Below are 16,182 nucleotides of genomic sequence, written 5' to 3'. Positions count from 1 at the left end.
ACAAATCAGAGATCAGAGAAGGATACAAAGGATTTGCTGTCTGTCCATGGGATTACTTCCTGTCATCATATTCATCATCCTCCTCCTCGTCATCATAATGACTTAATTTTTGAGTATCTGCATTGTGCCTCACATTCTCGGGTTTCTTTCATGATTTCTCTTATTTAGTTTTTTTCTTATTTAGTTTCCATTTTACAGAAAGATTAACTATTTGCCAAAGGTCATAGAACTTGAACATGGTAAAGCCATGATCAAATTCAGGCAGTCTGATTCCAATAGTCTATGCTTTTAATAACACTGCATGTCTACAGACTATACTGAGATGTGTAGGGTGCAGTGTCTCCATTCAATATACACACATTTACTGAGAGCACGGTACATACTCAGTGGCAGAGACAAATTAGACTCTTGTCATCAGATAGCTTCTGCCTTCAAGGAGATCAGAGTATCACAGTGAAAATACACAAATGAAAATGACAAGGTGTAGGATGTGCAATGATGGCTGATATTCATAGGGCAAGCTCAAGGATCAGCATTGCAACCTGAGGGAGGGTCAAGGAGATGTGCGAAAGGACAACACTCCTCAGCCGTGTCTAGCATGAAGCAGTAGTAGGTAAGTAAGTGTGAAGGGGCACCTGAGGCAGAAAGATAATATGTAAGACAAGGTTTGGTGCACGTGGGGAACTATGAGACTTGTGGCTGGAGAAGGTTAAATGAGGGTGTAGGATACACGTAGAAAAGAGAAAATGAAGGCATGACCAGGGAACCTCTGTATGCTAATGTGAAGAGTTTGACATTTAACAAGAAAGCATGAGGATTCTTTGAAAATATTTATCCAGGAAGAAAACAAGACTGAATTTGCTTGGCAAAGATCATTGCATGAAAAGTATTGAGTGTCTTTATCATGTCTTTAAATTAATGGCATGTTTTATTGGAACCTATCTGTATTAAGCTCCTCTTGTTTTTGTGGATTTACGTTAGTGAATTTCAATAGGTACTATTATTAACACTGTTTACTACTAATGCCTACTCATCTCCTAATTCTTCAGTTTATAGCATGCTTTTAACTCCATTATCTCCCGTAATTTTTAACTGCCTTATTTTATTATTATTTCCACTACAGAGGAGGAAAGTTAGGCTGAGCAACATTAGCTTTCACAGACTGGTCTCAGACCCAAAAGGATTTTTTTCCCCAAAACCTGAATACAGAAGCCTTAAGTGGATACCACATGAACACCTCCTTGTGCCCTGTGGCATCCTGCATGGAGCCCCTTGCTCAAGTCCCCAATGCAACTTGGGCATCCCACTGCAGCACCAGGGTCAGTTCTGGCCCAGCCTGCCCATCTCAGTCCATTTGGGCTACTGTAACAATGACAGAGACAGAAGCTTAAACACCAACATTTAATTCTCACAGCTCCTGAGGCTGGAAAGTAAGATCAAGGTACTGGCAGAGTCAGTGTCTAGTGAGCACTTGCTTCTTGATTCATAGAAGACTGTCTTCTCGCTGTATCTTCACAGGGCAGAGGGGGTGAGGAAACTCTGCAGGGTCTCTTTCACAAGGGCACTAATCCCATTCACGAGGGCTCCACCTTCATGATCAAATCACCTCCCAAAGGCCCCACCTCCAAACACCACCTCACTGGGCATTAGGTTTTAATACATGAATTGACGAGGACACAAACACTCAGTCCGTAACACTACCCAATAACCATTTTCCATTCTTCCTGGATAATGAACCTTGATTTTGTCTTGGAAGTATTTGTGGCCAGTGAACTGCAGAGGGAATCCTGCTGGTAAACCTTTGAGAAGGATTTTTCTCTGATCTAAGAGAATAGTGGGAGATGACGGTTCCTTTGCTTCCTCCCTGTTTTATGTGCTCCTGTGTGGAAATACCGTATTTGGAGCTGGGTAGCTACCTTGTGAGCCTTCAAAGGTCTTTTGAGGACAAAACTTGACAGGCTGAGGATGGTGAAAGGGAAGGATGCAGAGTCCAGGTCTCTGTGGTGGATGCTGGGATGTGCTGCCCAGATCTCACTGCAGGATTGAGAGACAGTTACCCCCAGTGCTGGGGGTGCCTCTGACAGGTGGCCCTCAACTGTCAGTCCCTTTGGGGATGTAACATGAAGCTACTTTGCCTAAGACCATATTCCTTTCTTAAGGTAGCTGGTACCCCTTGACTGATGGGCTTAATGGCTACAATATCCCAACCTTCTCTTCCCAATGGGAGACTGTGAACGGTCATCCAATCTGCAAGCTACTTCAAGGGGGTCACCTGAGGTTATTCTGGGGCCTTCATGATAGCTTGATATCTCCTTCCACCCAGGGCTGCTTCTTTATCTTCCCAACTTCAATGTTGATCCCAGAAGTACTCTTCAATGATCTCTTGCAAGTTAAAGTCCATCTGAGTCTGCTTCCTGGGGCAACGGACCCAGAACAGTCCCTGATGGCTATTTTAGGCTACCGAACTAACTCTGAGCCACTTACATTTTATTAAGCCAGCAATGAACACACGGTTTGAACTATGATTATTTGGCACTGATCATTTGCTTATCCATCAGTCTTTCTGATCAGACTGGGATGTCTTCAAGAGTGTTTACTATGTTTGATTTATCTCTTTCTAGGTTCATAACAGTAAATGGAACTTAATAGACATGCAGTAAGTGGATGTTAAATGAACAGATAAAATCTAAACCTATTTTAATGCCTGAAAGTCACGGCCATGTTCTTGTCCAGTGAACTACTTCTGCAGACCTAGACTGTGTACATGGTCACTTACCTAAATCATGTCTTTCTTCAGGAAATGCATTAAGCAAACTGAAAAGGATCATGTGTCATATTTAATTTTTCAAACTGTGACATTGACATCAGTCCCAAATTGAAAGTCAGCATTTAGATCTTTAGAAAGGAATTCAACTGCTGGTACAAGATGACATATTTCACTGTACTGGGGATCTTAATGAAAAGTAGACCTGCACTGGGTTTCAGTCCCTAAAACCTAGTTCCCTGGAAACAATGTTCATGAACTAATTAGATAGATAGATAGACAGATAGATAAATAGATAGGTGTGTATATATATGTACATATATATAAATATACACACTCATATATATTCTGAGCACAGTTTCAATGGCAAAATAAAATACACAAAATAGGCACTAAACAAAAGCCCTGGGTTAAAGACCCCTCTCTGCCACTTAAGTAGAGTGCTATCTTGAGCATATTAAACTTTTGAGACTCAGTTCTTCTATCTGTAAAATGGGCAAAATCAAATGCTATCAGGATGCTTCTAGTTTTTTATAAAGCTGTAATTCAGGCTTTTATTCCTAAGGTTTTTTTGAGCTCTCTCTCTCTCTCTCTGTTTTAGGATCCACATGCTTAATTTGGTAGATTATTTTATTAGGACATTATTTTCTCTCTTTGTTATTACATTCTCCCTCTGTTAGTTTGTGAGAACTACGCTTATTGCCTTGGCTGCCTGGAAGCTGAGAACTGGATTTACTACTTAGTTCTTCTTGTTAGAATACTTTTTTCTTTCCTTTATAAACATTCTGTTCCATTTCTTTCTCATTCGCTATACTGTGTAACTGTATTTTACAGCAGAGGAGGTCTCCTGGGAAGCAGACAGGTATTTACATTTTTACGTAATATTTAATGCATACAAACGTTTAAAAAAAAACTACCATTTATTGTCTTCTATGAGCTAGGTACTTTAGATACATCATTATCTTTAATCTTCACAGCGACCTAACAAAGTAAGGAATTACTTGTTCATTTTGAAGATGGAGAAAGTAAGGCTTGAAACAATCAAATACCCAAGGCAACTCAGTCAAGTGAGTGGTGAGTCAGGATTCACAGCCAGAACTCTGTAACCCCGGGGTTGTCATTCCCTCTGTACACATGGCAATTAGACAGACAGAGAAACATCAGTTTCTGAGCACACAGATAACTGTTTGTAATTCCTCATCCAGAGATAAGCTAGAGATAACTGTTTTTATGAGAATCAAGAGTTGCAACGGGTTTAATTAACAGAGTGACACATTTAAAAATCATTTAACATAAACTTAATAGAAGAATGATGGACAATGTTTATTTTGCAACCACATTTTTTTAAGGAACTATCCATCCCAGTGACTCAAATAACAACTAGCAAATACCCATTACTTGATAATCATTTAAATTAAGCGAGAACTTGGGATGATGGGACATTGAAAGACTTGCCTTGTTTGGTTCTTTTAGAATAACCAGAGCTGGGGAGGAGATACAGAAACACACAATTTAATTTGCCCCTTTTATTAATCAGATAACATGTCAACCACATGGAGGGCATTTTAAAACTAAATAAAATGACCTGCACAGTCATTGCTATAACACAAGACTTGTTTTCTTTCTTTCTTTCTTCCTTTTTTTTATTTGCATTTTCTTTAAGTCTCTCTCAATATAGGGCTGAGGAAGTTTTATATTCAGAATATTTTGAAGAACAGCATACTGCCAGCAACACAGGACCTTAATAAATATGATTTGATGAAAAAACACCAAAGTTCAGCTTTTGCTCCCAAGAGTATAATGTAGCTCAGCTTTATTTGATAAAGAATCATCCACGCAGACTGGAGCCTCTAGTTACAGTTCATGGTGACACAAAGAAATATTAAATATGAGAAGAAAGATGTATTTTTCAATGAGATATTAAAGAGATGAAAGAGGCTGAATGATCAGGGAGGGAGGAGGTTTTAGAAGCAAAAGATGAAGGAGAAGAATTTCCAACAGGTAGAAAAATAAGAATATTACTGTTCCTTTTTCTTTTTTTTAATAATCACTTTTTCAACTAAAAAGGGACATTGTACCCACTAATATTCACAAATGTGTATGTGTAGGTGTGTTTAGAATTTACTCATTGCTGGCCCTACATTGTGATATAGGTATTAATATTCTCTTTTTACTGGTGAGGAAACTGAGGCACCTCTGGCTTCAGTGACAGTTGCGGGGATTCCAGGGCTGATACGTGCTGAATGTAGGCTTTAAGCCGAGGCTGCTGGCTTCAGAGTCTGTGCTCTTAACCATATACCATCTGCCATTCATAGGACCACATCTGCAATTCCAGAATGTGGTAGGATGTTAAACTGGTTTATGGGCATCTGAGAGTGGCTTTACTTATATTATCTTTAATTCCTAGTCCAGCTCTGAGAAGTAGCTAGTACTATCCCTGTTTGAAACACGAAGAAGGGGAGAAGCAGAGAGGATCGTTTTGTGGCAAGGTCACAAATAGTATATCATACAGCTGAGATTCCAACTCAGGCACCAAAAAAACGCTCACTTTTCAACTCTCTGATGAACCATCATTTTTCTGGTAGAGTCATACAGACAAACAGGAGGAGATTTACACACGTGTGTCTCTATAAGCAAAAGGGATGGAGATAAAGGTAGGAAGAACGTTAAGAGTTAATTCAGTCAGAGAGCCAATCCCCGAGGACACGTCACGGACAAGACATCGTGCTTGGTGCTTAGCAAACACGTCTTCTCATAGAGCAGTTCTGTGTGGCAGGCGTCACAGGTGCGCACACAATGACTGTGGAACTGGAGGTGTGATGAAGACGTGGTGCCAAGAAGGATGTGGCATCAGGGTCCTCAAAAGGGAGGCAAATCATTAAGAACAGCTATGTGTATCTGTATCTCCACTACTCCACCGTGCCAGGTACTGGGCGAGGCTTTCACACCTATTATTCTATGAAGGCTCACGTGACTTCTATGAAGTACTATTTCTGTTTACAAATAAGGAACCAGATATTCAAAAGTCCAAAGAGATGAAGAGTGTTGTGCAAAGTTCCACAGCTAGTAAGTCCTGGGATTCAAACCCATCTTGATCCTAGATATAGAGATGGAAGCCACTTTTCTCTGTCAGGTATATTCTAGAATCTCAGTTCAGGCTTTGAAGACCTAGAGGCAGCTTCCTTACAGTACTCTGGATTGAGAGAAATCTAATATGGACAGATCACAGCTGGAATCAGACAGTTGATTTCTTTCACTATTCATTCATTCATTCATTCATTCAGTAAACATGCACTCAACTTTTATGTGCCAAATACTGTTTCAGGAATTAGAGACATAGTAGTAACCTTTAGGCTTTGTTAGGTTTAAACCATAGTGAAAGAGTGAAAAATACAAATAAGTATGTCATAGATGAGGCAGTGGTAAATGCTTTGAAGAAAAATAAGGTAAAGTATTTTGTTCAAAAATAACAGGGAAGGAAAGCCTTGTTAGAAAACACTAAGGAGATGACACTGAGGAGACACCAGCATGAAGGGAGGACCCCTGTGATGAGATCGCCAGAGGAAGAACATTCGGGAAGGGCCAAGTCTCTGAGCCAAGTGTGGGGGTGACACAGGGAGGTGACACAGAGGAGGGTGTGAGTGATGGAGAGGGGCGGGGGAAGGATGAGACATGGGCGGGGAGCAAACCTCAAGGCCCCTGAGGACCATGAGTGAGGAATCCAGAATTTATTTTCAGGGTGAGCCACTGGGGCATTTGGAGCAAGATAGTAACATGATCTGAGTTAAGTTTTGAAAACCTCACTTTGGCTACACAGGGACGTTGGTCAGGAGGCTGTGCAGCTGTCCGGGTAAAGGTTGGCAGGTGGCACAGACTAGCATGATAGCATAGAGATGGAACGAAGTTTGAGAAAGAATACTTTCTGGAGATTAGGAAGTTTGCGTTGGAGTAGTCATCAAATTCTTTCCTTAAAGTCCAGCAACATGAGAAACAAAATCATCGTCAGAGGCTACTTCTAAGTGTCTTAAGAACAGTTACTCTGATGGGATCTGAACACCCTGTGACTGCAAAACTCTTTCCTGAAGACAAACTTAATGAAGATGATGGCTTTGAGGGAGTGAGAGGAAACTGGATGCTGACTGAGCATCAGAAATCATGGTTGGGATCAGCATTCTTATGGTAGGGACAGTCTTGCCAAGAAGTTCAGAAATATGTGCAGTTCTGGGGCCATATTTCTAGCATCCACCTCCGCACCAGGAATCATTTGGCTTTGGGATCACTTTTCAGAGTGGCCCAGAATGTTTGATACTTAAAACACTTTTACAATAGCCAAGACAGCCATGGAAGCAATCTAAACGTCCATCGACAGATGACTGGATAAAGAAGTTGCGGTATATTTATATGATGGAATACTACTGAGCCATAAAAAAGAATAAAATAATGCCATTTGCAGCAACATGGATGGACCTAGAGATCATCATTCTCAGTGAAGTAAGCCAGAAAGAGAAAGAAAAATAACATATGATATCACTCATATGTGGAATCTAAAACAAAAAACAAAAAAGGACACTTTGAACTCATCTACAAAACAGAAACAGACTCTCAGACTTAGTAAACAATCTTACGGATACCGGGGAAAGGGGATGGGAGGGGGTAAATTTGGGAGTTTGATATTTACAAATGTTAACCACTATATATAAAAAATAGTTTTTTTTAAAAGTTTCTTTTCTATAGCATAGGGAACTATGCTCAATATCTTATAATAACCTTTAATGGAAAAAATATGAAAACAAATACATGCATGTACATGCAAGACTGGGACACTGTGCTGCATGCCAGAGACTGACACACTGTAACTGACTGTACTCCAATTAAAAAAAAAAAATCATTGCTCTTGCTGTACTCCCAGGGCTAATCATCTCTCATTACTGCAATTTGCTGATTATATGATTGTGTAGTGAGGCTAAAAATGTACCCATTATTTCCTAGGTGTGCAAAAGAGTGGAGCTATTATTTTTCCTCTAACTGATCAAAATATTCTCACAAGCTTTTATTTCCAGAGGTGGAGAGGGTGAAAGGGTGAGACCAATAATCACCACTTTCCTGTTCAAGATCCTGTGGGGCTTTTTTTTTTTTTTTCATGAAACACATCTCTTCGGAGAGACTGTAGGATCAAATTCATTCTGATGGGGTTGTTCCTCTCCTCCCTCCTCCTCCTCCATGGCATGGCATCTCAGGGCAGGGGAAGCTCATGTAATGTCACGACAGCAGCAAGAGGAGTCCCAGCTGGTGTTATGTCCTCACTGGTTTCTCACTAGTGTGGTTGGTTTGAATTGGTTTCTGTGTATCTGTTTTCTTTTTTCTTCTTTTAAGTAAAATTAAAACAAAACGTGTGTATATATGGAGCCTTCCTTTTAAGCATGACACTGGCATCTCCTGCAGGGATCTAGAGGGCTAGACGACTGTCTCGTGTCTCGAGGTACCCCAGACTGGGTAGCCTCACTCTGGCTGCAGACCTCCTCTGAGGGTCCACAATCTTCTCTGGTACCCCTGCCCCAGGTCACTTGGATAACCCCGAGTCTTCTGCATGGATGCAGAGACATTTCTCTCTCTCCTTGCTGCTCTCCACTCCCACCTCACCCCCCAGGCCATCCGGATGGAGCCGGGAAGCAGAGAAGCTGCAACTTCTATTCTCCCATAGCCTCTCTGGGGCCGCTTTTCTGCCCTCCCTGCCCAGCCTCCCCTTTGGCCAGGCAGCGAACCTAATTCAAAAGAAGAACCTCCAAGTCTTTCTCTTTATGGCACCACACTAGAACTGAAAGCTCTCTACTCCTCCCCACAGGCCTCCATCTCTTCTCTTTTGTGGCCTCAGCCTTCACTTTCTTCTGGAATTACTGGCAGAAGGAATTTATGGAACGAAGCCTGCTCGCTGATCAAGAAAAACACACGGAGAGGCGCTTTTCAGATAGCACGGCCTTTCGTCAGGCCGACCGAGGGCCCCAGAGCGCTCCTTCGCCTCCGCGCTGGCCTTCCACGTACGCTTGATCTCACGGCTCTCCTCCTGGGAGGAAATCTGCTTCCCTTTTGTCAAAGTTCTTAAGGAACACATGCAGACCCTGAGGATCCTTAAAAAGTACAGGGCACTATGGGCATGTAATCGGACAAGTAAGGGATAGAATTAATATTTCAGAAGAGTTTATGTGCTGGAGACTGCCAGAAGATCTACATACATTTTCCAAATGACTGCAAGTAAAGGCAATCGCTCCATTAGGAATCTGGAAACGGAGATCCCAGAGTCTCAGGTCAATATGGGTATCTGCTTACTGATGTCCCACAGGCACTTCAAACCCCCAAATGTCTGCCCTTCACTGTCTGGCGGCAGCTCATTCCTCATCTCCATTTTAGCGAATGTCACCAACGTCCAACCAAATTCTAGGGTCAGAAAGTTGGTAATCATTCATCACCACTCCCTTCTACCTAAACAGATATCATCTTAAATCTTCTCTCACACTGACATATTTCTCCTCTTCATCTTCTTTCCAACATCTACTATGTCACTGACTTGGTTCAGATATTTATCAACTCTCATTTTGAATGTATAATAGAATCCTAATTGGCTTGTTCCATTTTACAGTTCACATACTACACAGTGATGTTTCTAACACTTCAATGTGATCGTATCATGTCCACACTTAAAATTCTTTAGTGGCCCTCCATGTTCTCCTTTATCAAGTCCAGCCCCCTTTTCAAGCCTCACGGCCCCTCCTTGCAGCCTCACCTTGACACATCTGGGTGTTTTGCACTTCCGGGCCTTTGTTCTCGCTGTTCCCTTGGCTTAAAATGCCCTTTACTTCTTTATCTGTTTCTGTCAGTCTGCCTATCTGCCAAAAGGAATCCAAGAGTAAAGCCTTTCTGTTGCCCCTGTTAAGATCAACCCATCCTCCTTTGCACTTCTGCAAGATGATATGTCACAGGACGCTTTCTTCCTTGTGTGGCCATAGTTATCCAGTGATATTTGTATTTGTATCTCTTATGCCCAGAAAAGTCTCTGGTTCTTAGCTGGAACCAAGAGGTATTCAACATCCAGGCTGAAAGAGAGACAGAGAAGGAGAGAAAAAGAAAGAAGAGATCAAGGACAAACATAGAGAGTAATAGGAAAGGAAGGGGAGAGAAGGAGAGGGGGAAAAAGGTAGAAGTGGAGGAAGAGAGAGGGGAAAGTTGATTAAGAGGAAAGACAGGTAGATCCTAGAATTATGAGTGAAGATCGCCATGCCCACATTATGAGAATGCCACTCATTTGTTCTGAAAGTAAGACGAAGGCAAACATGGGATCTACAAAGCACGACTGAGATGTTATTGGACCCGGAACGCCTCCAGCTCACGTCTCTGGTTTTCCCACTTGAGTCAAACCGAGGCTTGCTGGGCCTCCTCTAAACAAAACATAGTAAGAGAGCAGCTGAAGTAAATGCGTTTTGTTCTATTACTGTTATTTTCAAGAGAGATGAGTCAAAATACCTGCTATCCACATCCAAGACCAGTTATCAGCCCCGGCAGCTTCCAGAAGGGCTGCCTGACCTCCTGGATTGCGATCGGGGTGTATGCTGCACACTCTGACAGAGAAGGCTCCCTGCTTGACCCTGGGATTCATGGGCCAGGAGACGCAGGCAATGAGCAATTCTGAGGCCAGGCACCATCTGACAAGAGCTTAAACAGGAGCGTCTAAAGTCAGAGGCTATGGTGGAACCGTGACTACAAGGAAGATGAAGTATGTGGACAGAGAAAGATAAGACTATTTATCTGGCTGATAGAATTAAATATTACTTGGTGGTACTAGAGCTGCTCTCGTGCTGTGTCTGCCATGTCTCTGCTGCTTCCCCTCCTTCGGATCAATAGCTACTTCTGGAGTAAACTTAGATCAGATAATGACATTGATGGTGATGACTGTGTCAACCAGAGCAGCCCTAGCAGGCGGTGATGGGTATGGTACCTATCATGGGTCAAGTACTAAATCCCTCACAAAGAATAGAGAATGCCGTGATCAACATAATTTTTCAAGATGGGTATTATTAGGTCCATTTTATAGAAGAAGCAACTTGGAGGAGTTGAATCCATCTCTGTGCTCACAGTCTTGTTCAAGGTGACATAGTAGTAAAAATGTTAGGTTCAATCCCCCAGTGGGCTCCCATTCCCGAGGAGTGAGTTCCCATTATTCAGGAACGGCTCTGTGGGCCTCCTTGATCTGACCTCCAGCTGCTCCTCTCTTTCCTGACCATGCTCTGATTCCACCAGTGAGCAGCATTCGATTTTTCATTCATGCCTTGCTCTTAAGTGTCTTGTGGGCCTTTTTACTTGCCAGTCTCCTTGCCTGGAATATCTGTCTTCAGTCCCTTACGTGGCTGGAGCCTTCTATCCGGAACTCTGCCTGCCCGACATCTCAGAGAGGCCTTTCTCGGCCACTCAATCTGAAACAGTTCATGATAACCTGCCCACACTTCTCTCAACCCAAATGGCAGATGTCACCTTCAGCTCCTGTGTTTTGAAATCGTATTTCAAACACGACTACAAATTGAAATCATATTACACTAGATGATGAGTTTGTTATAATCACTTGGTAAACAGAAGGAACAGGCATTATCTCCATTTTACTGATGAGGAAAGCGAGTCTAAGAGGGAGGTCTTGGAAATGAATGTAGAAAATTAATAGACATAGATTCACCGGCATGAGCTTGACATCGCACTGGGCACCTCCACCCCATCACCTCAGTTTGTTAGTTCTAGCAAGGGCCTCAGACTGAGGTGTAGCCATCATTCCACCCCACCTTCCACTATCACAACATTATAATTACACAAAGTTTTAACTTTTCAAAATATCAGTCATCTTGGTTGGCTTATATACAGTTAGTAAATAAAGAAACTTACAATTAAGTATGTATGTGTACACACACACACACACACACACACACACACACACACATATAAACCATTCCATTACTGCAGATATTTAAGAATTAACCTTAATAAACTCTTTCTTTGTTTGTTTAAGGAAGTCTGCCCATGGATTTCTGCATAGCGTTAAACCTGATCTTTTTCTGCTACCTTTTGAAATCCCTTCTAGCTTTTGGATGCTTTGGTGGTAACCAAATTAGATTTTAGGATTATCTTTCTCAGATTCATCATATATATGTATGTGTGTGTGTGTGTGTGTGTGTGTGTGTGTGTGTATTTATGATGTAGATGGATCACAGGCTGGATTGAGAGTGACAGAACAGCAAAAAGGGAGAGAAAGATAAAAAGCCTAATTTATTTCTATGTTGTCTTGTTAGTTTCTCAGAGAGTTCTCCATCGACTTGATTTTAATTAAGCTTCCCTTAAGCCTAAGAGTTCTGGGAAGCTGAGTGTGGGTGCCAGGTGGGAAGATGCCAAGAACTCCCAGATCTAATTTTTAAAATTCTTCTTCATAGCAAACATCCATTCCAAAGATCTTATTGACAAGTGACCTGGATTAGCTGACAAGTGTCGGCTGTTCATTTGTGTTTGGTACTGACAAACATGTCTCTGTTGTGAGGAATGCTAAATTGTCACCTAGCCCCTGGGTCAGAGACGCAGGGTGACGCGAGGGAGAGAGGGCTGGACTGGGTGTCAGTGCAGGTCAGTTTCACTACTAACAACCTGTGTGACCTTGGGGGCACTGGTGCACTTTTCTGAATTTCACTTCCGTCAGTTGTCAAGTGAATTTAAGTAGACCACATTACAAAGAGCCCCTTCTGGAATTAGAGGTCTATACTTTCTGAGTTTTATTCAAAGTAGGAAAAAGCTTTATACTTCTCTTTAAACAAAACAAAATAAAAGTAAGATATTTTGCAAACACACTGTTCTTCCTCCTGTCTGGAATATATTTCACCCTTAATTTTCTGGGTGATTTCTATTCAGCTCTCAAGGTTGACCTCAGAAAGCGTTTACTGACTGCCTCACGCTGCCCTAGTTGGCCCCACCTCTGTGCTCACAGTTTGTCCTTCTGTGTCTAATCTGGGACTGCCAGTTAATTGAGGTCACGGACCATGCCCTTCATCATTCTTGTAACCCAGGTACCTTGTGCAGAATCGCCTATGTAATAGACAGACAAGTAATGCATGTGAATAAATGAATATAGGAATAAATGAATGCTAGCTAGAAAGAATAAGGAAAAAAAACAATGAAGTCTTATATTTTCATAATACTTTACATTTTACACATTGTGAAAGGTTTTTTTTTTTTTGTCCCTTTTATGGATAAGAACAAGGAGGATCAGAGACTATCTAAGTCACCTGAGATCAACGACCACATCCCAAGTGAGGACAACCTCAGTCATCTGGGGCAGGAGCTGCCCTCTTTCCCAACACCAGGCCACGGGACATCTCCCACCGCCACCTCCCACCACCACTCTCAGCTTACTGGGCATCACAGGGATGCACAGGGAACGTAACTGCCAAGTGGAATATCGAATATCATTGGTCTTACACAAAAGGAAAAAAGGAGTACTGGGAGAGCTATCGGTCTGGCTGCGAAGAGCCAGGAAGATCAGTCTACATGGGAGGATGATGCAAAGTACCTGAAAACTTAAGCAGTCACTCTGGTGACTGTGATCACTGGAGATAAGCCAGGAATGTGATGGCTGCCACCAGGCAGCATATGGCTAAGTGCTGAATGTCTAGTGGGGGCACATGAATGTTTTTCTCCTTTTACAAATGCTTCCTTAGATGGCCAGGGCAGGGACATGATATAGGGGCATTTGTAATGCCCTGCAAACTAAGAGCATGGCAATGAGGATGATCTTGTGAAAAAAAAAATTTACCGTCTTGTTCCCCTTATAAATGAAGTTCGAGGCAAAAGAATCAAGGTAAGAAATGATTTAAATCAAAATGGAAAAATCAGACATCGGTCTGATGCTATATGTGAAATAATCGTATTTGTTAATTAACATAATTTGGTGTTTTGCGAGGCACTGGACTACCTAATCGTTCACTCAATCCATCCTTTACCTGTAATATTTTAATCCACATTACTGAACATCTATTATGTGCAGCCTTGGCAAGGGCTGGGGCTTTCTGCATTCATAAGACTTAGTATCTCTTAGAGGAGAGGTCACTAAGACCATGATTCAATGAGCCCGTATTAGACGCTCTGAGCTGTGCTCAGCATTCCACGCATGGCATTTCATTTAAAGAATAATCACACTAAGCCCATGAGGCAAGTTTTGTTGTACCGGTTTTGGAGATGGGGAAACTGGGATTTAGAGAGCTTAAAAGAGTTGCCTAATGAGCTATCAGTTAATGGTAGATTCAGGCCGGGAATCCAGGACTTTTAGACTGCAAGTCTTTTTGCCAACTCACAGGTTATATACCAAGCAATGCAACCCTGTTAAAACACATACTCCAACTCAGTGTACCTGATACAGGGCCCAAGGCTCTGCTTTTCTAACCAGCTGCCAGGTGCTGCCTATGCTTCTGCTCCATGGACCACACTCCCGGCAGCAAGGGTTTAGAGACCAGCCTGTCCAGCCAGAGCCCATTTCCTTCTCTTCCTTCCCAAGCAGGGCCTAAATTTCACCCACATCCCCCCTCTGCCCATTACAGGCCATGTGACTCAAGAGACTCTCGACTCTAATGCCAGCTCCAGGCTACGTCTTGATCCTGGTGTGTCTAATATGGTAGCCACCAGCTCTTTAAATTAATTAATAAATAATTAATAAAGTAATTTAAATTAATTAAAATAAAACCTTCATGTTCTCAATTGTGCCTGTAGGCTTCAAGTGCATAACAGCCACATGTGACCAGTCTCTATCGCTCAACTGCTCTATTGCCCTATAAAAAAAATACAGTGTTTCCTCACTGTGGAAAGTTCTGAAGGACAGTGTTGAACGTCTAGATCAATCATGGTAATTTCACCCTCACTATGTCAGAATCCCATTTTTAAAACACGACATTCCCCTAGCAACTGCTGTGGGCGCACACAGGTAGAGTTCTGCTAAACTGTCCCAATCTGATTGAAGGATAAGACTATAGTCCTTGAAAAAGTAAAGTGTTTCTTCTTTCTTTCCAGGTGTGCTAAATTAAACAAGGAAATGTGTAAAAAAACTGAAAAGAGGCTTACCAGCAATCCCACTTCTGGGCATTGACCCAGAGGGAACTCTAATTGGAAAATACACCTGCACCCCCATGTTCATAGTGGCACCATATACAAAAGCCAAGACATGGAAGCAACCTAAATGTCTACTATCAGATGATGGATAAAGAAATTGTGGTATATATATACAATGGAGTATTAGTCAGCCATAAAAAGAAAATAATGCCATTTGCAGCAACACAGATGGACCTAGAGATCATCAGTGAAATAAGTTAGAAAGAGAAAGAAAAATACCATATGATATCACTTACATGTGGAATCTAAAAAAAAAAAGACAAATTAACTTATTTACAAAACAGAGACAGACTCACAGACATAGAAAACAAACTAACGGTTACCAGGGGGATTTGGGGTGGGGAGGGATAAATTGGGAGTTTGTGATTCACTGATACTAACTAACTACAGTATATAAAATAGATAAACAACAAGGTCCTACTGTATAGCATAGGGAACTATATTCAATACCTTATAATAGCCTACAATGAAAAAGAACATGAAAAGGAATATATATATATTCCAGATATATATATATATACCTGAATCATCATGCTGCACAGCAGAAATTAACACAATATTGTAAATCGACTGTATTTCAATAAGGGCCCTGCAGGGCCAAAGACAAAGCAAGACAAAAAAGGCACAGTGATCTCTTTGAAGTAGTATTTAGTGTCATGTGAAAGACACTTCATACAGAAAAATATTTGTAACCACTAGGCTCTGGAAAACAGGGAAAAAATTGGTGCCATGAGTGTCTGGAGTAGGAAAAGTAGTGAAAATCCAGGAAGGCTTCCTAGAGGAGGTAATATTTCAGCACAGGTAGATTTGAAGGTAAAGCTGTGAGTGAGGACATTTCAGAAGAGGAAATGGCCTGAGAAAAGGTGAAGAGGTGGGAAAGGATGGGATTTTCATGAAAATGGCAAAGGCCTAACCACCTGTGCTGTACATTATAGAATATATTGAATTAAAATAGATAAGGTCAGGCTGCCTTGCTGATTAATACATGAATTTCCATGGAAAAGCCTCCTTAAACATTTGTTTTAGCATTTTGAAGTATTCAAAATTTTCAAAATGTGTTAAGTATGTTTTTGCTTTGTCTGTCTGCAATATTGCAACAACGTAGAGAAACTAGGCCTGGGTGGGAAATGTGACCAGGGTCACAAACTGATAAATGGCAGAGTTAACCCTTGAACCCAGACATCTCCTGGCTCCTGACCTTACTGCTCTGTAGCCACAGAAAGTGCTGTGGCCAAAGAGTG

This window comes from Vicugna pacos, chromosome 10 (assembly GCF_048564905.1).
Source record: "Vicugna pacos chromosome 10, VicPac4, whole genome shotgun sequence".
Taxonomy (NCBI): Eukaryota; Metazoa; Chordata; class Mammalia; order Artiodactyla; family Camelidae; genus Vicugna; species Vicugna pacos.
This window is presented reverse-complemented; position numbering follows the sequence as displayed.